A 25,908-nucleotide genomic window follows, 5' to 3' on the forward strand; every position below is an offset into this window, starting at 1 on the left:
GGGACTATCATTCTTAGATGAGAGGATCATGTTAATTATAGAGAATATCATCTTTTTGGATAGGTGAATAACAGTAATTATAGAGAGTATCATTAGTTGGACCGGAGGATCATGGGGTATCATTCTTTTGATAGGGGGATCACATTAATTAGGGAAATTACCATCGAGCGTTGGACGGGGTGATCACGAAAATGTGTATGTTCCTGTTGCAACACACGTGCAATTAGCTAGTTTGATCTAAAGGTCCAAGTTCGCAGACCAGTGGTCACACTCAGTGGGCATCAAATGCAGCAAGACATTGAGGTATTTTGTTCTCATCAAGAATATCTTGGCAAGGACAAATCATGATGTTCACGCTGTGGATGCTGCACTGCAACACCGTGTGCAAAGGCTCATCGATGCCAGTCAATGAACGGCCCACGGAACAATGATTCAAGTTGACACTGAAATGCACTTTCGGTGACGAGCACGACGACCTGGGCCTGGCGCGAGGACTTCGTACTGAAGGTGTTTGGATGGCGGATGCTCCTTGTTTAACGCGACAGATGGAGCAGCAGACAGTGTGAATTAATCGACGCGGTACGAATTTGCAGGCAGGGTTCCACAACTCCACAGTGTTGTACGAATTTGTAGTTTTTCCCACACAGCGATTAATGTGATCCTCGAAGTAAGGTGTTGCTGATGGATACAACTTTTTATTGTAGAAGTGAAGATCACGAGTCCAGCTCATCGAAGAGGAAACAAAGTGATGCAGATCACGAGTGTTTGAGCAGAGAAATTTATGTACTGTCATGTTATAAGTAAAAAATAGCAAACAGTTAGTGATGTCTTCTTTTGTTTAATCGAGTGTTGTGGGAGACTGATCTTAGCATTTAGGGCACGAGGATGTTTCCAGCTCCATTCCTCCTCTCCACGAAGCGATTGATCATAGCTAGGGCCGCTCCACGCCCCTCGCCCTAAGACTATTGCCGCTGACCACTCCGGCCGCGGCGGCCACCACCCATCCCTGCCGTCTGCTGGCAACGGATGCCACCTCCCCTTTAAGAATGTCACAACTTTGAAGCGTGTAAATTTATTTATTTTGCAAGAGTAAAGGGTTGTCTATTAGTTAACTTGTATCAAGTGTCCAGTTCACATAGGTGTATAAACCTCTCAGGACCCGACCATAGCCAGACAACCGTTCTGCATATACCACATTTATCACATATGAACAAATGGCGGCAGGAGGCAAAGATGATGCCACCGGATCCATGTCGGGGCACCACGCCTATGTCCCCATTGCTCGCCTGCGCCATACAAACCCCATCCACGTTGAGCTTGAGCCCAAGCTTGGGTACACTTCATATCTCACTCGGGCGCTGAGTTGGGGATGCATATGGCGCGTCACCGGTTGTACTGCAGGGCACATCCCATAATATCGGATCCCCTGGGACCATCTTTCCTTTACTCCGGCCATTGTTCCGATGCTGCTGAATGCACAAAAGTGACATTAAGTAGCTATGTAAGAACTGTCTAGAGGCTTCCGTTGGGGTGGGACTTTATCGTATGTGATCTCATTACAGATGTGCCACGGACGCCACATGGTCATCAATGGTGCCATGCATGAAGAGTCCAAGAGTGGCTCGAGCACATCGAAGAGCCACTCCGATCATGTGTGGCGAACATACTTCATGTCCAGTAGCCACCAATCCTTCACCATCGCCCTCTATAGCTCAACCGCATGAGGGCGCACCTGCACATTATGTGGAATCCATGTGGAATCCATCCTCGTGTTCCCGACCACACAGGGGGTATAATTCATAAGTCGGTGATTTTCAAGTGGCGGGAGAATTTGTTACCCACGTGGCAAGGGAACTTGTCACTGGCTGCAAAGAAGATACGCGTAACTTGGGGCGGCGGGGGGGGGGGGGGGGGGGGGCATATGGTCTTCCACATGGCACAGTGACCTTCCGGTGCCTTGTTAGATGCACTAGCAAATCGAAGGTAGCGCTCATCTTCTCCGAGGCCCATGCGAACATGTCGTCGAGGAGGCACATGGATGTCCATATGTTAGTGATGACCTGGACATCAGCTGGGTGGAAGTAGCGATGAGAAGGTCAATGCGCCAGGTGCCACGAGCATTGAGGAGCTCGACCACCCGTCGTAGCCGGTAGGTACCCTATGTGGATATCAGCTCGCCGGAGGGGGTGCAGGGTACCCACCTATCACGCTAGATATGAATGCTCCCGCCATTCCAAACGCGTGTATCTGGGACTATGTCGGGCTGCCGATCAATTTTAAAGTAGGGCATCGACCGCGGCAACTCATCGTGGCTGCAGAATCTTTCAAATCAAAAATCAAGCTCACTAAAGAATCGTAGAGTCATATTCTCCTTTCCTCCTTTGGATTGGGCGTGCATCTCTTTTCAATGTGCCTCGTCTTCAGAATTGGACGTTCAAATTCTCTGTTTGGGGGAACCAGAGATGTTGCTTTTGCCATTTATAATGGTTGAAACATTTCTATTCCTGAGTTCGATATGGGGTTCTGGCTTTGCTGCAATGGTGGCCCCAACATCTGGTGGAGTATCAGAGTATGCTCCGTTCCTAGAAGAACAACAAGCCAAACTGACTCTGGTTTTTCGGCCCAACTCTAGAGCCTTTACAGTTATGGGTCGAGCTCCTAGAATCTATGAGCAGAGTTATGATTCCGCTGCTGGATCTCTCTTTTTCTGGTGAGAGAGAGAGAGAGAGAGACTGCTAGATCTCATCGTCCTTAGAATTCTTCCTGTTTCATAAGGTTTTCTTTATCGTGTTTTTCTTCATGAGTATTCTTTATCGGGTTTTCACTATTGTGCATCGGTTTTTCTTCATATTTTCTATGATTATTCACTAGTTTAGTTTGGTTTTCCCTTTTTTTTCCCCTTTTCTTATTCTTTTCTCTTCTATTTTCCTTCTTTCTTTCTTCTATTTTCACCGGTTTTGTTTGGTTCTTTCTTTGTTTTCACCGGTTTTCTTTGTTGCTTTCTTCTGTTTTTTTTCATTTTCATTTTAGCTTTAATTTATATCATTTCTAATACATTTCTAATTTTTTTCATACAGATTGTCATTTTCCATATACACCACGAACATTTTTTATGCACAATTAGCATTTCTGAAATACTTAATTGATATATTATTTAAAATATATGTTTTCACGTCTACTTTTTTTCATACACATTGCACATTTTTTGTTTTCATCTAAAAATTTCAGTATACCTTTAACATTTTTTAAATATATGAATAACATTTTTTCAAATACAGGTTTTTGAACATTTCTTTGAATACGTGTTAATTTTTTTTCAAATACACGTTAAAACATTTTTTGAATGATATAAAACATTTTAGTTAAACTTGCAAAAAAAATACATTTATAACAATTTTTAAAAAGAGCCAAAAACATATTAACAACTGAACACTTTTTAAAATGTAACATATATTAATGCTCCAAAAAGTTTTTTGAATTATGTAATCAATTTTTTACATTTTCTAACATTTTCAAAATCTCGGGTACAATTTTTTAAATGCATGAACATTTTTTAAGTCTCTCACACATTTTTTTTGAAAATTTAAAATATTTTCTAAGTGTAGAGCATACACTTTTTACGCTACAAGAACATTTCTTAAATGTGCGATGGACGCTTAAACAAAAACTTCCATCAGCATGTGGAACCCACATGTCTACTTGCCCGGTCCTAATAGGCAGTCGAGCCGCTAGAGCCGCTAGTGGCTTCTCTTGTGTCTAGCGTCTAAATTAACAAACCAGCCCGTTAGTGCACTTAAAAGAAATAGACTAAAGAATGGTAGTGCACAAGGTTCGATTCGAGAATCTCCTCGTTCCAGTGTACCAACCTGAAGAGCCGGGTTCCACTGGCTTTCTGGGGTTTTTCGTTTTTATCTTGTTTTCACCAGTTTTTCTTTGTTTCTTTCTCTGTTTTTGCTGGCTTTTTCTTTTCTTCTTTTTTCTTCGTTTGCTTTCTTTGTTTATTTCTCAGTTTTTATTGGGTTTTTTTTTCTTACCTTTTTCTTCATATTCATACGGTTATATTTGGTTCTTTCTGTTTTTTCATCTATTTTATTTTTTTCCCTCGGGTTTTCACTGCTTTTCTATTACAATTTTTTGTTATATATCTAATACCTTTTTCTAAAACACGTTTAACATTTCTTATATAAAAATTTACAATTTTTATAAATGATCAAATTTTTTCTATACACATTTATTTATCATTTTTCAAATGCTTGATTAACATTTTTTGAATAAATAGTCAACATTTTTCTATACAATTAAATATTTTATTGAATTTATGTTAATATTTCTAAAATATAAGATTAACAACTTTTAATACATGGTCAACAATTTTTTATATACATTTAACATTTTTCAAATGTTGGATTAATATTTTTCAAAGACATCCATTAGACCCAGAAGCATCTCAATGATTTTTTTCTCTTCTCGAGCACGCACTCAGATGCGTCCATTTTTGTTTGCATTAGAAGAAGAGAGAAGCATTCTGATTCTTAGGATGCGCACACACACACTATATAGTTCGTTAGACGACTGCTTCTAACTTTTTCTCACCATTTTGATCACTTTTTTTTTGTTGCAAAAGCACAATCATTATCTTGTCATCTATGACTTCAGAGGCCATGCCTTCAAACGCCAGCGCATGTGTAATATTTTGGTCCATGACTTAAAAGACCTCAAGTGATCAGCACTGTTTTCCGGTAGGTGACAAGAACATTTTTTTTTGCATTTCAACAATACTTTTACGGTAATAATAAATTGGAATGATGGGTCAGCTTGGAAATTTGGACAATGCATGCCATCATCTCTGAATGGCCTAAACCTGTGCAGTATTTGCAGCGTTTGTTCGGAAACGCGGTTGAAGAGAGACTGAGAGGGTACTAGCGCTTTCGAGCCAAACGCTGCTAATGTGGCACGCCATGGCAGTGTTTGGCCCACCCGCTGCTACTAACATATTACGAGCCGCGTGGTAGTAGCAGCGCTCGGCCTGGACGCTGCTATTGGGGCAACTTGAACGCTGCTAATCAGGGGTCCTGTACTAGTGTTGGTGGCGGCGGTGCGGAGGCAGGCCAACACAGAAGAGGAGAGGGCTGGTTGGGCAAAGAGGGGCCGATATGAGCGAATTGGCGCAGGCCCTAGCGGTAAGTCGGACGTGGTGGGCGCGTCCGGGCGCACCCGGGCATCCCCATATCCGCCCAGATTGGGTCTGGTATGTGTAGTACCGGTCAGTCCAGGAGCCGGATGTGGGGCATCCGGTTGGTTGGCCATTTCCCATCCGAGCACTGACCAGGCAGCTTGTCCGGGCGTTTGGGTGGGTACGGGGGTTCCCATTGTAGATGCTCTTAGAGGTAACCATGGGGGCTTCTCAGTGATCACTCACGATGGAGTATGGTGGGCGCTTGCCCCACCAGATGTCGTGTGTTGGGTCGTCCGAGCAGGAAGCGAGAGACTCATGGACCGGGAGGACACATGGGTGGCCTTTTCAGTTTTCCTATCTTCAATATAGTGTTTTAGGTTTTCTTTGCCGTTTGGGGTTTCTGGGACTTTTATTGTGTGTGCTGTATATAGGATGTACGAAGTTTGCGCGGTTGCCTCTCCTTCCCCTGCCTGTCAAACATGAAGCGCACCTGAAAAGACCTTGTCGTGCGATATTGCTCTACTTGTAGCGCTGGGAAAGGATGCACGATTTCAAAGTTTTTCTTTGTAACCAATAGCAGAAAATAAAGTTTTTTTGCATTACGAGGCCGACACAGCCCAGCCTAGAAACAGTTCTGCAGCTGCTGCCGGTGCCGGAGTCCTTGGAGTGGACGGTAACTCAATCTCCTCCACTTTTACCTCTGCCAGCTTGACAACGCACCTCACTGGATTAGTTAATCACGCCGAGGTCGACACAACCACCATGAAACTAGCCATCTCCTGGATTAGTCAAGAAATGACGACGACAGCAGCCGGCGGCAGCTACATTTTGCGGTTTTGACTGGTTAATTGAGAAACAGGAAGCCGCCGGCCGGCTGACCGGCGAGCTGATATTATTATGGATATACGAGGCTGCTTCGTTCATCCGCCGTTTGTTTAATTCACTAGCGCAGCCTAAGTAACTACTCTCCTCTGAATTATTCCTCTATAAGACGCATGCAGGCGAATATCCATTTGGGGCTTCTTGTTGAAGCAACCAACTCGATCTGCGTGTGTATTGTTAGAGCATCCTCAATCCAGATGCTCGCCGGTAAGTGTATGGAAAGGGAGGTACAGATCGTATGGGGGGAGATTGATTTTAATTACCTCTAGTTTAAGCAATATTCCTTTGTATATGATTTCTCTGTTTGAGCTACCCAAAGGTCCTAGTAAGAAGATGAACTTTTTTATGAAAAGAATGTTATGGCAAGAGGAGGAGGGAGCTAAAAAGTACCATCTAGTGAAATGGGAAGATGTTTGTAGACCTAAAGAGATGGGGGGTTTAGGCGTCTTAGATCTTGACATTATGAACATCTGCTTACTGTGCAAATGGATCTGAAAATTTGAAAATGGCAGTGGTGTGTGGCAAGATCTAGTGAGAAAGAAATATTTAAGTAGATGTACCCTTAGAGATAGCAAGAAAAAACCTGGTCATTCTCATTTCTGGCAGGGTCTAATGAAGGTTAAACCAATTTTCCTGCAATATTGTAGGAAGATGGTGGGAGAGGACTATGTTTTGGAGTGATGTATGGCTAGGAGACAAACCTCTTAGCGTGTTGTTCCCTAGACTTTATCTGCTAACCTTTAGTTCAGATTTCACTGTCGCCAAAGCTCTATCTGATAATATGAGTTTGATTAGATTTAGAAGAGTTTTATGGGGAGACACGGCTGACATGTGGTATGAGCTCAAAAATCTATGCAGTAAAGTAGTTTTAAACGATCAAGAGGATAGATGTAGCTGGCTGCTAACTAAATCTGGTAGATTCACGGTAAGATCTTTGTATCTTGCTTTAAAAACAGATCAGGCTGCCTGGCCTCATAGGAAACTATGGCAGGCGAGGGTACCGCTGAAAGTTAAAGTTTTCTTGTGGTTGATGTTTAAGAATAGTTTCCTAACTAGAGACAATTTGGCAAAAAGAAACTAGAAAGGAAAGGATAAAAACTGTAGTTTCTGTGATTACCCAGAAACGGTTGATCACCTTTTCTGTACATGTGTGGTGGCTAAGTATGTGTGGGGTGTGGTTAGGAATGTAACTGGAATTCTTGACATTCCATGCAAGATAAAAGAGTTTACTGCCTGGGTAGAAAAAATTCCTAAGAATATTAGGCAAACAATAGCAGTGGGTGTTTCTGCGGTGTTTTGGACTTTGTGGAAAGCCAGAAATGCTGCTACATTTCATCATGTTTACCCTCAAGACCCTAGTGTGTTGTTCTTTCAAATATCTTATTGGATGTCTTACTGGGCTGGTCTACAGAGAAAAGAAGGGCAACAGATGTTGCGGGCCGTCGCAGCACTGCTGGTTGATGTTGCGAACGGTTTCTTCAACAAGAGCAGAGGATGGGCGCCCATGGTGAAACGTCTTGATATCGGAAAGTAATTATGTCTGTACTGTTAGCTGAACTTCTGTCCTCCCTGGAGAGTATGTGGTGATGGGTGGGGAAGAGGAGCCATGTGTGGTTACCTCTCACCTGGGTGTGCATTTCTTATAAGTGTGGAGTTTTTTTAGTTGCAAGCTTTATTCTCTTGGTTGTTTAGTTGCTGATGCTTGGATGTCATGGTAGGACATCTGGGGGCTGGATGGGATCTGAAGAATACTTGACCTGTTTTATTGGTTTCCTTTCATGCAATGAAATGAAATCGGGGGCATGCCCCTCAATTCAAAAAAAAAAAAAAATCCAGAGGCGCATTGTCAGAGCATCTCCCTGTTGGGGAACGTAGAAATTTCAAAAAATTTCTAGGCACACGCAAGATCATGGTGATGCATAGCAACGAGAGGGGAGAGTGTTGTCCACGTACCCTTGTAGACCGAAAGCGGAAGCGTTAACACAACGCGGTTGATGTAGTCGTACGTCTTCACGATCCGACCGATCAAGTACCGAACGCACGACACCTTCAAGTTCAGCACACGTTCAGCTCGATGACGTCCCTCGAACTCCGATCCAGCCGAGTATTGAGGGAGAGTTTCGTCAGCACGACGGCGTGGTGACGATGATGATGTTCTACCGACGCATGGCTTCGCCTAAGCTCCGCAACGATATTATCGAGGTGTAATATGGTGGAGGGGGGCACCGCACACGGCTAAAAGATCGTTGATCAATTGTGTGTCAAGAGGTGCCCCCTGCCCCCGTATATAAAGGTGCAAGGGGGAGGCCGCCGGCCTAGGAGGTAGAGGCGCGCTAGGAGGAGTCCTACTCCTACCGGGAGTAGGACTGCCCCCTTTCCATGTTGGACTAGGAGTGGAAGGGGGAAAGAGGTGGAGGGGAGGAAGGAAGGGGGGCGCCGCCCCCTTCTCCTTGTCCTATTCGGACTGGGGGGGAAGGGGGCGCGGCCCTGCCCTAGCCTCCTCTCCTCTCTTCCACCTAGGCCCAATAAGGCCCATTAAGTTACCGGGGGCTTCCGGTAACCTCCCGGTACTCCGGAAAAATCCCGATTTCACCCGGAACACTTCCGATGTCCAAACATAGGCTTCCAATATATCAATCTTTATGTCTCGACCATTTCGAGACTCCTCGTCATGTCCGTGATCACATCCGGGACTCCGAACAACCTTCGGTACATCAAAACATATAAACTCATAATATAATTGTCATCGTAACTTTAAGCGTGCGGACCCTACAGGTTCGAGAACTATGTAGACATGACCGAGACACCTCTCCGGTCAATAACCAATAGCGGAACCTGGATGCTCATATTGGTTCCCACATATTCTACGAAGATCTTTATCGGTCAGACCGCATAACAACATACGTTGTTCCCTTTGTCATCGGTATGTTACTTGCCCGAGATTCGATCGTCGGTATCTCGATACCTAGTTCAATCTCGTTACCGGCAAGTCTCTTTACTCGTTCCGTAATACATCATCCCGCAACTAACTCATTAGTCACAATGCTTGCAAGGCTTAAAGTGATGTGTATTACTGAGTGGGCCCAGAGATACCTCTCCGACAATCGGAGTGACAAATCCTAATCTCGAAATACGCCAACCCAACAAGTACCTTTGGAGACACCTGTAGAGCACCTTTATAATCACCCAGTTACGTTGTGACGTTTGGTAGCACACAAAGTGTTCCTCTGGTAAACGGGAGTTGCATAATCTCATAGTCATAGGAACATGTATAAGTCATGAAGAAAGCAATAGCAACATACTAAACGATCGAGTGCTAAGCTAACGGAATGGGTCATGTCAATCACGTCATTCTCCTAATGAGGTGATCCCGTTAATCAAATGACAACTCATGTCTATGGCTAGGAAACATAACCATCTTTGATTAACGAGCTAGTCAAGTAGAGGCATACTAGTGACACTCTGTTTGTCTATGTATTCACACATGTATTATGTTTCCGGTTAATACAATTCTAGCATGAATAATAAACATTTATCATGATATAAGGAAATAAATAATACTTTATTATTGCCTCTAGGGCATATTTCCTTCACTCCCTATAATTTATAACTTCAAACTCCTCCTTACCCTAAATTGAACTCTCCAAACGGCCCTTCTTTACAACCATTGCAATTGAAGAACATCTGAAGCACAATTTCTACTTAATTACCATATCTAAAAACCACCTAAACTCTAACTTCATGAACATACTACTTAAACATCGCATAGTACATAATTAAACTCAACATGGTGCTTAATTAGCCTAAATTAAACTGCCTATCCTCGGCGCATGAGGAATTGACGACGACCTCCTTATGCTTGCCGTAACTCGTTAGCCCGTCACTCACTATGAACTACATGGACTCGAGTAGCACAGCCGGCGGCTTGGACCGCGGCACGCACCTCTTGAACGGCAGTTGGTGGCGGTCGTCTGTGTGGTCAAGCAACACGCATAGGTTAGTGGGCCAGCCATATTATTTCGCAGATTTGTGGACTAAACTGAAACAGTAGGACAAGTTGGTGGACCTTAATACAATTGACTCATTGTTTTTATGAATAGTGTTTTCCTTGAAAGAAAATTCTTAAAATATTAGTGCTAACTAGTCCATGTATAATCTCGTCGTAGTCTAGGGAGGACCAAGTTGGCAATACTTATAGCATCTATAGATGGAGTAGGCAAATCCGGACCCTCAAACATCTGCAGACGCACCCGGCGGACAGTCAAGTCTCAAATTTGCTTATCTGCATCCGGATACCTGATACTAGAAATAGTAAATCCATACAAAAGCATGCAAAGAAAAAAAAACTCATACATAGTAAGTAGATCAACTAGCCTAGTCCTTGTCGGAAATGTTCACTATCTTCGTGCCCGGCGCCGGGTACATGGACGGCAGCCGCAGCTCTGCCTACTCCGGCTCCTCCAGCTCCTCCGCGGCGGCCTCTGCATCCATCTCTGCTTCGACCTCGTCGAAGAGGGGGTCGGTCGCCGCCCGCTCCTGCTAGATGAACTGCCGATTGGCCTCCACATAGGCCTCATCCTTGATAGACTCCAGGATGGCATGCTGCTCCGCCATCTCGTCCACTTGGGCTACGGCGAACTGCACCTCCGCCTACTCCATGTTGAAGCCTGGAGCCGGCGCCAGCTCCTGCTCCGGCAGCTCCACCTCCTCGTCATCCTCCGGATCCGCCACGTCCATCGGAGTTGGTTGCTGCTCCTCTCCCTCTCCTCCTTCGCCTGCTCCTCCTCTTCCTCCTCCGACTCCGGCGAGTCCGGAGGCAGCCTTGCAGCGATGCGGGCGGCACAAGCGGCGCATCTCGCCCAGACCTCCTGCTCGATCTCGTACAGGCGCTCCGGCGTGAGCATGCATAGCATATGTGGTTATCTTATTCTAGACCATGGAGAAGCCGGAGAGCGTGGGATGAGCGCCGGAGTAGGAGAGAGGAGTTGAAAGGGCTCGGGCTGGCGGCACACAGAGAGAGAGGAGGTGGATGGGCTTGGTTTGGGGGACGCCGGCCGGCTTAAACAGCCGGATGTGGCCTCGGGCGGCGAGATAGACCGGCACCACGCGTCGTTCACCCCCCCCCCCCACCCCACTCCACCAGAGAAGACGTCCGTCGGACCGCCAGATTTTTGGGCGATTTCGCGTGCGACCCCGACGTTTGTCCGGCGTGGCGAAGGCGCCAGGGCGCCATCATATCCCCCCATATTTAGGTTGGATATGAGGGGTGTTGGTCCGCTCGAGCATTTGAGGCCTGTTTGAGGAGCCCGTCTGGGTCGAATTTCCATGACCGGTCACTGACCCGGCCGTCTGCCCGGGCATTTGACATGGGTTTGGGATGTCCGGTTGTAGATGCTCTTAGACCTTCGGTCTCGGTTTAATGTGGCCAAAAGACTACTTTTCAAAGAAACATGGTACAAAATGCAGACGCCTACAAAACATGCAGTTACACTCCTCCCTATGAACGTCTACACGCACGCTCTATCCCTATGAGGACCTTTGAAAGCCTCGGTGTCTTATAGTCAACAGGAACATCATCTCTCATTGAATGACATCTTAAGAAGGTCTAAAATAAATTTAGAAAAATACGAGCACACATGCCGAATCTAAGACTTAAACCCGGATGAACAGGTTCCATTCCACCACAGGGAATCTTGTCACCTAAACTACACTCGGTGCATGTGATTAATTAAGAGAAATTGTAACATAGCAGCCTAGCTATGAGTTTGCTGTAGGAGCTCGTGTGCTAGGTTTATTCGGCGTTCGATCCAGGTTACAACTGATTACATTTTTGTAATGAACCATGTGTCAATCAATGAAATATTTAGAGTCAATTACACCGGTGGTGCTTGAACTTGGCGCAAACGGTCACTTTGGTGCTAGAACTTGCGGCATACATCGAACTGGTGTAACAAGTTGGCTCGGACGTGTAAATACGGTGCAAACCTTAGCTGTGTACGCCTGAGCCGCTGATTAGGCGCGCCAACATGGCATGGGTCCCGCCGTCAGTGACCCGAAGGCAGACAGGAGGGCGTGTGGCCAGTTTTTTTGCATAAACCCCCTTGAATTATTATTTTCCCACAAAAAGGCCCTGTCAACGTTGGAAGATAGCATTTCATTTTTTTCGACTTTATAGCCAGTGGGCCCCGTGTGTACATACTGAGAATTATTAACAAGAAAAAACGGAGGCCTCCACGTCTCGAACGTGCGACCCTTGCCCATGTCACAGTCTGTCTGCTACACCATTCAGTCTTCACAACTTCAGATAAATTTTTGTATTCATCAATTTGAATATTAAATATAAGCAGCACATGTATATTTTTCTATTAAATAAACATTTTAAATGTCCATATTTAATAAACAATTTTATATAATGGATGTGTGTATGTTTAAATATTTTTATCTACTAATCATTGTTTGTATGTCTAACATTATAAAAAATAAATATTTGAACATTATTTTAATTACTTACATTTCACAAATATTTCAAAAAGAATTAGCGCGTGCAAATGGGCTGCATATCTTCCTTATACTACATTAACAGTTGTTATCCTTGTTAGACATCCGAATGTAATTGATGCTGTGGCTATGAGCACGAGCGCCCTAACAGTAGGTTGTCGTGTTGAATTCTAAAAAAAAAGTCACATGTTGGAGTGTAGAGAGTCTAACATATTCCCTTTTAATTCCCGCCAAAAAAAACATTTTTCCTTTTAATTTTCACGTCGGGACTCACCTGTCATACAACAAACAAAATAAAATACCATCTACCACGTGGACATGGTCTTTTTTGTGAGAGAAAAAATCGAGGTTTTTCTGCAAAAAGAAAAAAACAGGCCACGCACTTCTAGTCTTTGACAAAGGGCCCCACGCCACGCTAGCGGCCAAGTCAGCGTTGATTTCGTATCCAAGTGCGGTTAGCACTGTATTTGCACACCCGAGCCAAGTTATTGCACCAGTTCAATGTATGTCACAAGTTCTAGCACCAAAGTGACCGTTTACGCCAAGTTCAAGCACCACCGGTGTAATTGACTCAAATATTTAATGCTGTTAAAAATTATACCATCCTCATCCAGAGTCGAGTGCCACCCGGCCTGATCACAGTATAAAAGGCCTCTAACACACGAACAAGCAGCATCAGCACATCACCAAACACACAGCTAGGAATAGCAATGGCCATCTCACTCAGCTCGGAGCTCCTCTCCCTGTCCCAACAATGGCAGGTCCTCCTCCTCCTCGTGGCACTCGCCTCCCTCGTGCTCTTCACGAGAAGACTGAGCAACAAAGGGCTCAGACTACCGCCCGGCCCAGCCCAGGCTCCGATCCTGGGGAACCTGCACCAGCTAGGCTTGCTACCACACCGGAGCCTACGGGATCTGGCAAGGCAGCATGGGCCGGTGATGCAGCTGCAGCTCGGCACCGTGCCAACGGTGGTGGTGTCGTCAGCTGAGGCGGCGCGGGAGGTGATGAAAACACACGATGAGGACTGCTGCACCCGGCCTGTGTCCCCAGGGATGAAGCGGCTGTCCTACGGCCTCAGCAATGTCGGGTTCGCCCCGTACGGTCCCTACTGGAGCATGATGCGCAAGTTCCTTCTGGTCGAACTCTTCGGCGTGCGCCATGTCAAGGCCGCATGGCACGCACGCCAGTATCAGGTACGGATCGTCGCATTGCGTCGGTGATTTGGCCCTTCCTTATCTCCACTGCAACGCATTCTCTTGCATTTTTTTGGCGAGTAATGTGTTCTCTTGTATTTGCATTGTTTACTTTTTAAGCACAAAACACAATATAACATTGTGGTGCACGTCAGAACAGGGGCACAATAATGCAACATGCAAAGACAAAATGAAACATCATGGTGGGCTCCAAAACACCATGAAAACCAACAAAACTTGTTTGAAGCATACAGAAGCAAAACAAATTGTTGTGGTACGACTAGCTATCATACAGACACAAAATAAGAGATGATATATATGCTATTTACATATTCCAGTGCATTATTGTGGCACATGTCATGATAAAATAAGAGATGGTGGATATATATTGTGCATGGTAGAAACCTCATGGATTTTATCGTAATAAGGTGGAGAAACTAATGAGCACCTTGAGCGGCTTGGCCGGAGAGCCGGTAGCACTGAAGGAGCACATCTTCAGGCTGGCCGACGGCATCATCGCATCATCGGCACGCTGGGGTTTGGCGATATGTACAACAGCGACAAGTTCCCACACCACAAGAACTTGGAGCACGTGCTCGAGGAGGCCACACACGCGCAGGCCAGCTTTTCCGCCGAGAGGACTACTTCCCCAACATCATCCACTAGTAGAAACAGAGGCTTCCATACGCCCCCATTAGTCCCTAAAATAATCGAACCACGACAAAAGGGGTCTTTAGTCGTGGTTCGGGAGGAGACCCGCGACCAACTATCTGGGCCCAGCGCGCTCGGTCGACAGCTGGCGGACGGGAGGGGCTTTAGTCGCGGTTGGCCTGGCCAACCGGGACTAAAGGTCCCGAAGGCCTTTAGTCGCGGTTGGCCAGGCCAACCGGGACTAAAGGCCCATCCCTATATATAGGACTCAGCTCACTTCACTTAGCCACAATTCAGAAGGGGGGTGGTGGGTTTGCTTTTGGTTCCTCCTATGCACACAAGGTGTTCGATGAAATGCCCGAGAGCATGAAACAAACATGATATGAAGTGTCCGAGCCACACTTGAGCTTTCTCATTTATTTTTCCTCGGCGATCGCGGTTAGCAACTTGAACCTTTCATATGTCATTGATAAAATATGCATGTGTGTAGTTCATTGTTTAATTTGTATTATTTCTAGCTAGTTAGTTTAACAAATGCATGATGGTTAATTATATACTTTATATAATAATAATGCAGATGAATCGGCAATGGATGTACGGTCCCCGACTCTCCGGCGAGTTCACTACGGGTTTGAAAGATTTCCTCGTAGTGGCAAATGCGAACAAGCAGCGAGGTTTTATTATCTGTCCATGTGCTGTCTGTAAGAATCAGAAGGGTTACTCCTCCTCAAGAGACGTTCACATGCACCTGCTTCGGCACGGTTTCATGCGAAGCTATAATTGTTGGACCAAGCATGGAGAAAGAGGGGTTAGAATGGAAGAAGATGAAGAAGGGGATGATATCGATGACAACTATCATGATCATTTCGGTGATACTTTCATGGAGGATGATGCTGAAGGTGGGGAAGGGTTAGGTGAAGGTGAAGAAGAGGCACATGATGAGCCCGCTGATGATCTTGGTCGGACCATTGCTGATGCACGGAGACGCTGCAAAACTGACAAGGAGAGGGAGAATTTGGATCGCATGTTAGAGGATCACAAAAAGTCATTGTATCCAGGATGCGATAATAGTCTGAAAAAGCTGGGCTGCACACTGGATTTGCTAAAATGGAAGGCACAGGAAGGTGTAGCTGACTCATCATTTGAAAATTTGCTGAAAATGTTGAAGAATATGTTTCCGAAGAATAACGAGTTGCCCGCCAGTACGTACGAAGCAAAGAAGGTTGTCTGCCCTCTAGGTTTAGAGGTTCTGAAGATACATGCATGCATTAACGACTGCATCCTCTACCGCGGTGAATACGAGAATTTGAATGAATGCCCTGTATGCACTGCATTGCGTTATAAGATCAGAGGCGATGACCCTGGTGACGATGTTGAGGGCGAGAAACCCAGGAAGAGGGTTCCCGCCAAGGTGATGTGGTATGCTCCTATAATACCACGGTTGAAACGTCTGTTCAGGAACAAAAAGCATGCCAAGTCGTTGCGATGGCACAAAGAGGACCGTAAGTCCGACGGGGAGTTGAGACACACCGCTGATGGAACGCAATGGAGAAAGATCGACAGAGTGTTCAAAGATTTTGCAGCTGACGCAAGGAACATAAGATTTGGTCTAAGTACTAATGGCATGAATCCTTTTGGCGAGCAGAGCTCCAGCCATAGCACCTGGCCCGTGACTCTATGCATCTACAATCTTCCTCCTTGGTTGTGCATGAAGCGGAAGTTCATTATGATGTCAGTGCTCATCCAAGGTCCAAAGCAACCCGAGAACGACATCGATGTGTACCTAAGGCCATTAGTTGATGAACTTTTACAGTTGTGGGGCAGACCTGGTGTACGTGTCTGGGATGAGCACAAAGGAGAGGAATTTGACCTACGAGCGTTGCTTTTTGTAACCATCAACGATTGGCCTGCTCTCAGTAACCTTTCGGGACAGACAAATAAGGGATACAATGCATGCACGCACTGCTTACATGAGACTGAAAGTGTACGTTTGGGTAATTGTAAGAAGAACGTGTACCTGGGTCATCGTCGATTTCTTCCCCGAAATCATAACGTAAGAAAGAAAGGCAAGCATTTCAACGGCAAGGCAGATCACCGGCCGAAGCCTGCGGAACGTACTGGTGCTGAGATATTTGATATGGTCAAGGATTTGAAAGTCATCTTTGGAAAGGGTCCTGGCGGACAATCAGTTCCGCGGGGAGTTGACGGGCACGCACCCATGTGGAAGAAGAAATCTATATTTTGGGAGCTAGAATATTGGAAAGTCCTAGATGTCCGCTCTGCAATCGACGTGATGCATGTTACGAAGAATATTTGCGTGAACCTGCTAAGCTTCTTGGGCGTGTATGGGAAGACAAATGATACAAAGGAAGCACGGCAGGACCAGCAACTTTTGAAAGACCCAGATGACCGGCATCCGGAATGGTTTCAAGGTCGTGCCAGCTACGCTCTTACCAAAGAAGAGAAGGTCATTTTTTTTTATGCCTGAGCAGTATGAAGGTCCCGTCTGGCTTCTCGTCGAATATAAAGGGAATAATAAACATGGCGGACAAAAAGTTCCAAAACCTGAAGTATCACGACTGCCACGTGATTATGACGCAATTGCTTCCGATTGCTTTGAGGGGGCTCCTACCGGAAAATGTTCGAGTAGCCATTGTGAAGCTATGTGCATTCCTCAATGCAATCTCTCAGAAGGTAATCAATCCAGAAGATCTACCACGGTTACAGAACGATGTGGTCCAATGCCTTGTCAGTTTCGAGTTGGTGTTCCCACCATCCTTCTTCGATATTATGACGCACCTCCTGCTCCACCTAGTCGAAGAGATTTCCATTCTCGGTCCTGTATTTCTACACAATATGTTCCCCTTTGAGAGGTTCATGGGAGTATTAAAGAAATATGTTCGTAACCGTGCTAGGCCAGAAGGAAGCATCGTCAAGGGCTATGGAAATGAGGAGGTAATTGAGTTCTGTATTGACTATGTTCCTGACCTTAAGCCGATTGGTATTCCTCAATTGCGGCACGAGGGGAGACTAAGTGGAAAAGGCACGATCGGAAGGAAATCAACGATATGTATGGACGGTCATTCTATGACTGAAGCACACTACACAGTTCTGCAAAATTCCAGCTTGGTGGCTCCGTACTTCGAGCAACACAAGAATATTTTACGCTCGGACAACCCGGGGAAGCCTGAATCCTGGATTAGAAAGGCCCACATGGAGACTTTCGGCAGTTGGTTGCGAAAACATTTAATGAATGACAATGATGTTGGAGATCAGCTGTACATGTTGGCCAAGACACCATCTTCGACTATAACGACTTTCCAAGGGTACGAGATAAATGGGAATACATTTTACACCATCGCCCAAGATAAAAAGAGCACCAACCAAAACAGTGTTGTCCGCTTTGATGCAGCAACCGAGAATGGGCAAAAGGTCACATATTATGGTTACATAGAGGAGATATGGGAACTTGACTATGGACCCTCCTTTAAGGTCCCTTTGTTCCGGTGCAAATGGTTCAAGCTAACAGGAGGTGGGGTAAAGGTGGACGAGCAATACGGAATGACAATGGTGGATTTCAACAATCTTGGTTACCTTGACGAACCATTCGTCCTTGCCAAAGATGTCGCTCAGGTTTTTTATTTGAAGGACATGAGTAGCAAACCGAGGAAACGGAAAGATAAGAAAACGATCAGTACATCATGCGATGATCCAAAGCGCCACATTGTTCTTTCAGGGAAAAGAAACATCGTGGGAGTGGAGGACAAGACAGACATATCAGAAGATTATAGTATGTTTGGTGAAATTCCGCCCTTCAAAGTGAACACTGACCCAAGCATTAAGTTAAATGATGAGGATGCTCCTTGGATACGGCACAATCGTAAGCAAGCAGGGACACAAGGGAAGAATTGATGTGTAATAATTTATTGTACCAAACTTTGTTGAATGGATCATGTGAATTAAAACGTACGATGGCGAATCCTGATGATTTGTATTTGGTCGATGAACTGAATGATGTATCAAACCTATTGTCAAACCTTCAAGGGATCAATGAACTGAATTTTTTGATATATTATTTGTATTTTTAAGATTTTAAAATGAATTAGTTTTATTTTTCTGAATTTTTTGATATATTATTTGTATTTTTAAGATTTTAAAATGAATTAGTTTTATTTTTCTGAATTTTTTGATATATTATTTGTATTTTTAAGATTTAAAAATGAATTAGTTTTATTTTTCTGAATTTTTTGATATATTATTTGTATTTTTAAGATTTTAAAATGAATTAGTTTTATTTTTCTGAATTTTTTAATATATTATTTGTATTTTTAAGATTTTAAAATGAATTAGTTTTATTTTATTGAATTTTTTGATATATTATTTGTATTTTTAAGATTTTAAAATGAATTAGTTTTATTTTTCTGAATTTTTGATATATTATTTGTATTTTTAAGATTTTAAAATGAATTAGTTTTATTTTATTGAATTTTTTGATATATTATTTGTATTTTTAAGATTTTAAAATGAATTAGTTTTATTTTTCTGAATTTTTTGATATATTATTTGTATTTTTAAGATTTTAAAATGAATTAGTTTTATTTTATATGAAAAAGGACCTTTAGTCGCGGTTCGTGACACGAACCGCGACTAAAGGCTCTTTCCGCGCGGGAACGAAAGCGGCGCGAAAGAACCTTTAGTCCCGGTTGGTGGCCCCAACCGGGACTAAAGGGTACCTTTAGTCGCGGTTGGCGTCCCCAACCGGGACTAATGCTTTTCCTATATAAGTGGCACTTAGGATTTTTCCACATTCTCCCCCGACGCCAACGCCCCTGCGCTTCGACGCCGCCAGGCTGCTCCTCGTCTCTGTCGCCGTTGCCGCGCCCTGCCCCATCGCCGCCCGCTCCTCCTCGCCGTCGCCAACGCCTCCCCGACCTCGCCGTCGTCAACGCCTCCCCGACCTCACCCTGCCCCCAGTGAGCTCCGACGCCCTGCCCCTGCCCCTGCCGCCGCTGCCCCTGCCCCTGCCGCCGCCGCCGCCGCCGCCCGCCGCCGCCTGCCTGCCGTCCTCCGCCTCCCGCCGACGCCTGCCGTCCTCCACCGCCCGCCGCCGCCTGCCGTCCTCCTCAAACAAAGAAAAGGAAGAAGAAAAGGAAGAAGAAAAGGAAAAAAGAAAATAAGAAAAGGAAAAAGAAAATAAGAAAAGGAAAAACAGAATAAGAAAAGGAAAAACAGAATAAGAAAAGGAAAAAGAAAAGGAAGAAGAAAAGGAAAAAGAAAATAAGAAAAGGAAAAAGAAAAGGAAAAACAAAATAAGAAAAGGAAAAAGAAAAGGAAGAAGAAAAGGAAAAAGAAAATAAGAAAAGGAAAAACAAAATAAGAAAAGGAAAAAGAAAAGGAAGAAGAAAAGGAAAAAGGAAATAAGAAAAGGAAAAAGAAAAGGAAGAAGAAAAGGAAAAACAAAATAAGAAAAGGAAAAAGAAAAGGAAGAAGAAAAGGAAAAGAATAGGAAAAAGAAAAGGAAGAAGAAAAGGAAGAAGAAAAGGAAAAAGAAAAGGAAGAAGAAAAGGAAAAAAGAAAAGGAAGAAGAAAAGGAAAAACAAAATAAGAAAAGGAAAAAGAAAAGGAAGAAGAAAAGGAAAAAGAAAAGGAAGAAGAAATGGAAAAACAAAATAAGAAAACGAAGAAGAAAAGGAAGAAGAAAAGGAAAAAGAAAAGGAAGAAGAAAAGGAAGAAGAAAAGGAAAAAGAAAAGGAAGAAGAAAAGGGAAAACAAAATAAGAAAAGGAAAAAGAAAAGGAAAAACAAAATACTTGGCAGTGCTCAAACAAAAACTTCTATGCAAATTAGTGCTCAATAATCTTATTTTTTTAATTCCTCCTCCTCTATGTCCCCTTAATCTTATTTTTTAATTCCTTTATACTTAATTAATTTTTACTACATGCAGGAGTGACATATGGCGGACGATAGAGCCGAGCCGCTTAGGGATCCGAAGGCTGAACGTTATTTAATGGGCATCATAAACAACGAGATTCCTTATGTGCCGGGCTCAGAATATGAGCAAGAAGAGGATGTAGTCTCTTCTTTTCTGAACCTTGACGGTGGAACAGACATTGTCGATGATCAAGAAGGTGAAGGAACGAACATTGTCGACGGAGGTCAACCGTCAACAAACGACGATCTCGAATTGCAAGTAGCAACCACCTCCGGCGAGGTATATATATACATTGAGCCTCTCGTGATACAAACTTACTAAAATGTGAATACATATGTATTAACGCGCGCGACTCTCTTTCTTTTTTTAGCCCTCGGCCGGATCGAGTACGACAAAGCGTGGCAAATCCAAGGCGATGAAAACAGGAGAAACATATGCCATTGATTTTGTCAGTGAAACCGGCAAGCCCCTACAGCACACCTCAAAGTTTATCAACCAATGCGGAGTCGTTGTTAGAGACAACGTCCAGATCACCGTCCAGGAATGGAAGGAGCCAAAGAAGGCACGTCTTGGTTTCAGTTTTGTCGACAAGAGAACGAAAAAGGATTGCTGGAGAAAGCTTATGGAACATTTCATTCTACCTCCGGAATACAACAAAGTCGATGAATTCGGTAACGAGGTTCCGGGTGGACGTGAGAGGAGGAGGCTAGTTAAAGAGTTCGCTCTTCAGAAGATGGGCGAAGCATTCCGGAACTTCAAGAAAAATTTAACCCGTGACTATGTCAACAAGGGCAAGACTCCGGATTTCAATGGACAACATGAGAAACTGAAAGATGATTGGCCAGAATTTGTGAGGCAAAAGAAATCGGAGCATTTCAAGGAAATATCGAAAAAAATAAGGATAATGCGAGTAAGAAAAAGTTCCATCATATTATGGGGCCAGGAGGATACCGCCTTTCGGAGCCTAAGTGGCAGAAGATGGAGGAGGACCTGAGGGTGCGAGGAATCCCTCTAGGTACAGAGGGATGGGACCCAAGGGCCAAAAGCTGGTGGTACGGGCATGGGGGATCGCTAGACCCGGAGACAGGGGTGTGTGTTCACCGGAAGAAAAAGTTTGCTCCCACCGAAGCCCTTATTGACGCAATGACCCAAGCTCAAGAGGGCTTGATCAAGTTCAACAGAGAGAAAGACGCACTGACAACAGCCCTCGGGAATGATGAACACGGAGGACGTGTACGAGGCAAAGGCAGAGTTCCGTGGAAAGTAGGGTTTTCCCAGGACAATGACCCGTACTGTTACAGAAGCCGTAAGAGAAAGACGGACCGGGATGCAGATCTTCTGGCGAAGTTTGCATCGGAACTCCATGAGTTGAAGCAGACCGTGCATGAACTAGTAAAAGAAAAATCGGCTGCAGGGCCGCATGAAGATCATGAAGGGGATCGCGGAAGCCAGCAGCGGAGAAGCAGCGTGGCTTCCACGGATGCCCCGCCTGGTGCTAATGCACCGATGATCGAGATTCGTGCACCGGAGCCTCACTACCCCGTGGATGATGTAAAGGAGATGAAAGAATGTGATCTGCATTATCCCGTGGGGAACGTTTCCACGAAGGTAGCTACCGGCAGTGCTTTACCATGTACACCTGGAGCACTCCACCACAACAACCCCATTGCATATGGCTATGCTCGTGTCACGGTGGAAGACATAGTCCAAGGGTTTGAGGACCTGGAGATTGACAAAGCTACACCCGAAGGGGAGAGAAGACTTGGAGATGTCAAGCGCCAGATCATTCTATGGAAAAAGAAGTACATAGTGTTTCCAGGCGAGGCGCCAAGGCTAACAAGTCCACCCCCCTCCGATGGTGGTGGTGGTGGTGGTGGTGGCGGTGGGGGTGGTCGTGGTGGTTCACCTACACCTCCTTCACGCCATTCGACGCCGTCCCCCGATCCACAACCTCCGGCAGGTACGACGCCCCCAATCCTCCTCCGGCGGGTACGACGCCCCCCAATCCACCTCCGGCGAAGAAGCAGAAGCAGGCGGACAGCAAGGAAACCCGCTCGTGGACTATTAACCCGGACCCTTATGTACCTAAGACCACAAGGGTACCGGAGCCATCACTGAAGCCTCTCCTCCCAAGGCCTTGGGAACTTAGTGAAGCTGAAACCAAATTGGCCGCGTCTGCTCATTATGAGAAATGGAAGGCGGATACGAAGGCGAAAAAAGAGCCTGAGCCCAAGCAAGTATTCACTGAGAAGCAAAAGAAGTGGGCTAAGGATTTTTTGACGACACCGTCCCAAGCCGAGCTGAATATGCCTGACGACTATGGACATGAACTTCGTAGGCAAGCAAAAATATTGAAGGAGGAGAAAGAAGAAGGTAAAAAAAGCGGGAAACAAGTTGACCAGCTCGGGATGCAGAATAAACAATCGATCCCCCCGCTCATAGTGAAAGCCGGTCCGAAAGAGGACCCCGAGATCATAGCAGCTGCGACAGCACTTGGATTGACTGTAGCGAGTGCCATGAAACAAGCGTCCGAGATGGGTTTGACTCTTCGTGCCTTCTTAGGCCTTGAGGATGCGCCAGTATGTGAGATAGCATTACAATATGTGCGGAATGGGCCTCTCGTCGAGCCTGCGCGGGAAAAGAGTCTACCACCACAAATGCGAAATCTGCTACGTTGTACAAGCAATTCATAACATGGGCCGACAAAGAATATGTTTATGCGGATGTTACAGAGGAGCATCACACCAAACGGTACTCTGTACAAGTTCATATGAGTGAATTGTTCCAGCTGTTCAATCTGCGCGACCTCGACAAATCTATGCTGAGTTGCTACGTTCTGTAAGTGATTTATTTCTACCTCATCTCGTTCTTCATTGCCTGCACTATATATATATATATATATATATATATATATATATATATATATATATATATATATATATATTGTCCTAACTATATTGTTGCGTACGCTATTATGCAGATTGAAGATTTGGGAATGCAAAATAAGAAACATCCATGATGTTGGGTTCATTGACCCACATATCGTTAATGGACATGTGTTACAAAATCACCCCGAAGACGTGGAGAAACACTTGTACAAGTTTCTTAGAAAGCATCAACTCAAAAGTCATATTCTATTTCCTTACCATTTTGGGTGAGTGTTTCTCTCTTGTGCCCATTCTCTTTTGTTTACTCTATGCATGGTATGTCTAATCGATGAGTTATGCATGACTGTGCATGTAACGTGTCCGCAGGTTCCACTGGATTCTGCTAAATATTGAACTTCACACCTCCAGAGTTCTAATCATGGACTCTATGGATTCAGATCCAAAGCGTTGGGCCGACATGAGAAAAATGTTGCAAAAGTAATTATTTTCAATCATTTGAGCTCTATATCGATCGGTCTCTTTCGCTCATTTCCTAATATCAAGTAACTAATAACTCCCTTGTTCATTTAATTTTCTTTGCCGTGTAGGGTTTGGAGACGGTTCTCAGAAGAAATTGTCGGTGAATTCAAACATGAGCTAGATTTTAGAAGGTTAGTTAATGTGGATAAGCAGCCACCGGGGACCAATCTATGTGGATACTATGTTTGTGAGAACATCCGGAGACACACCTCTGAGCGGAAGGCATCAGATAGCGTGCGGAAGGCGACGGATAACTTGCGGAGGAGGCTTAGTCCAGAAGCTCGCTTCCGACCAATTCAAGATGAATTAGCAGGATTTTTCATGAGGGAAGTCATCAATCCTAAAGGAGAACACTATACCGAGGACGAAGAAATTTATATGCATACCCGAGATTGAAACTTGTTCGAAGTTGTATATGGTCATCCATCCTAATTGTGTATGGAAACTTGTTCGAAGTTGTATATGGTCACCCGAGATTGAATATATATTATATATTCCTCTTGAATTCTTCTTGTTTGAAATTTCATATGCATGTATATAGTAGCGTAGAATATGTGTACTGAAACTTCATCAAAATTAAAATAAAACACAAAATAAAATATAAAAGAAATAAAACACTACAAATTAAAAAGAAACCAGGTTTAGGGGGGCTAAAACCCTAAACCTGCGGAGGAGGCCTTTAGTCCCGGTTAGCCACGAGAATCGGGACTAAAGGTCCTCCGCCCCGACGGACTCCTGGCGCCCACGTGGACGGGCCTTTAGTCGCGGTTCGTAAGAGGCGCGACTAAGGGGGGGGGCTTTAGTCGCGCATATTTAGTCCCGGCTGCACAGCCGGGATTAATGGCCTTTGCGAACCGGGACTAAAGGCCCATTTTCTACCAGTGATCGGCCGCCTAGTCGACCAAATCACCGGCCTCGCCGCTCGCCGCGAGCGGATCTTCAAGAAGCTTGATACCTTCTTCGAGATCATCATTGAGCAGCATCTTGACCCTCAGCGCGTCAAGCCTCAGAACGGTGACCTCGTCGACCGCCTCATCGGTCTCTGGAAGGATAACAGTGGCACCCTCAGCATCACGAGAGACCATGTCAAGGGCATCATCTTTGTACGTTATATCAGTTGCATCTACATCATGTCCTGTCCTGATTGAGAAAAAAATATCAACTAACTCACATCACTCACCACCCTGCAGGGCACGTTCATTGGTGGCTCAGACACGGCCTCGGTGACGATCCTATGGGCGATGGCGGAGCTAATCCGGAAGCCGCGACTGCAGAAGAAGGTGCAAGATGAGATCAGGTCCATGGTGGGCGGCAACGAGAGCGTGCAACCGGATGACCTAGTAAAACTAGCCTACCTCAAGATGGTGGTGAAGGAGACCCTACGGTTGCATCCGCCAGCGACCATGCTGCTGCCAAGGGAGGCCATGCGGGATATCCAGATTGGTGGCTATGACGTGCCGGCCAAGACGCGAATCTATGTGAATGCGTGGGCCATTGGCAGGGACCCAACAAGCTGGCCTGATGACCCGGAGGAGTTCAAGCCAGAGAGGTTTGAGACGAGCGAGATAGACTTCAAGGGCGCGCATTTTGAGCTAACTCCATTTGGTGCACGGCGGCGGATATGTCCTGCGCTGTCTATGAGCATAGCTACCGTGGAGTTTACGCTAGCCAACCTGTTGTACTGTTTTGACTGGGCGCTCCCGAAGGGGGCGGTAGTGAGCATGGAGGAGGAAGGCAAGCTTATCCCCCTCCTCAAGACCCCGCTCGTGCTGGTGCCCACCCCATACCGGCACATGTAAGCACAGTGAGGTGTGACATGACACACCCACGAGAGATCAACTCCAAATTAATTTGCCCCCGTGTATGGAGTAAACATGCATGTAATCTTGTGACAATTAGTATTACCACTTTGTATGTACTACCAGTTTGTTTACCACACCTTGGAAGACAGTATATCACAACAATAAGCTTGGCACCTGTATGTTATTGTAAAATGAGATAAATATACAAAAATCGTTGTTTTGGTTATTAAGTCTCGAGGGCAAATATATATAATGGTATGCGATTGGGGGACAAGTAAGCTACACACGTGGAGTGCTCTCCAAGACGTTTATCTCTACTTCATTATCTCTACTGTGTACACATATTTTGTATTTTAACGTTGATGTCT

The 25,908-nt window shown here is 45.0% G+C and overlaps 1 pseudogene; it reads left to right on the forward strand.

The window, feature by feature from the left end:
* Window positions 1-13,266: 13,266 nt before the first annotated feature.
* On the forward strand, window positions 13,267-25,537 carry LOC109784633 (4-hydroxyphenylacetaldehyde oxime monooxygenase-like; annotated as a pseudogene).
* Window positions 25,538-25,908: the final 371 nt, after the last annotated feature.

This window comes from Aegilops tauschii, chromosome 3 (genome assembly GCF_002575655.3).
Source record: "Aegilops tauschii subsp. strangulata cultivar AL8/78 chromosome 3, Aet v6.0, whole genome shotgun sequence".
Classification (NCBI taxonomy): Eukaryota; Viridiplantae; Streptophyta; class Magnoliopsida; order Poales; family Poaceae; genus Aegilops; species Aegilops tauschii.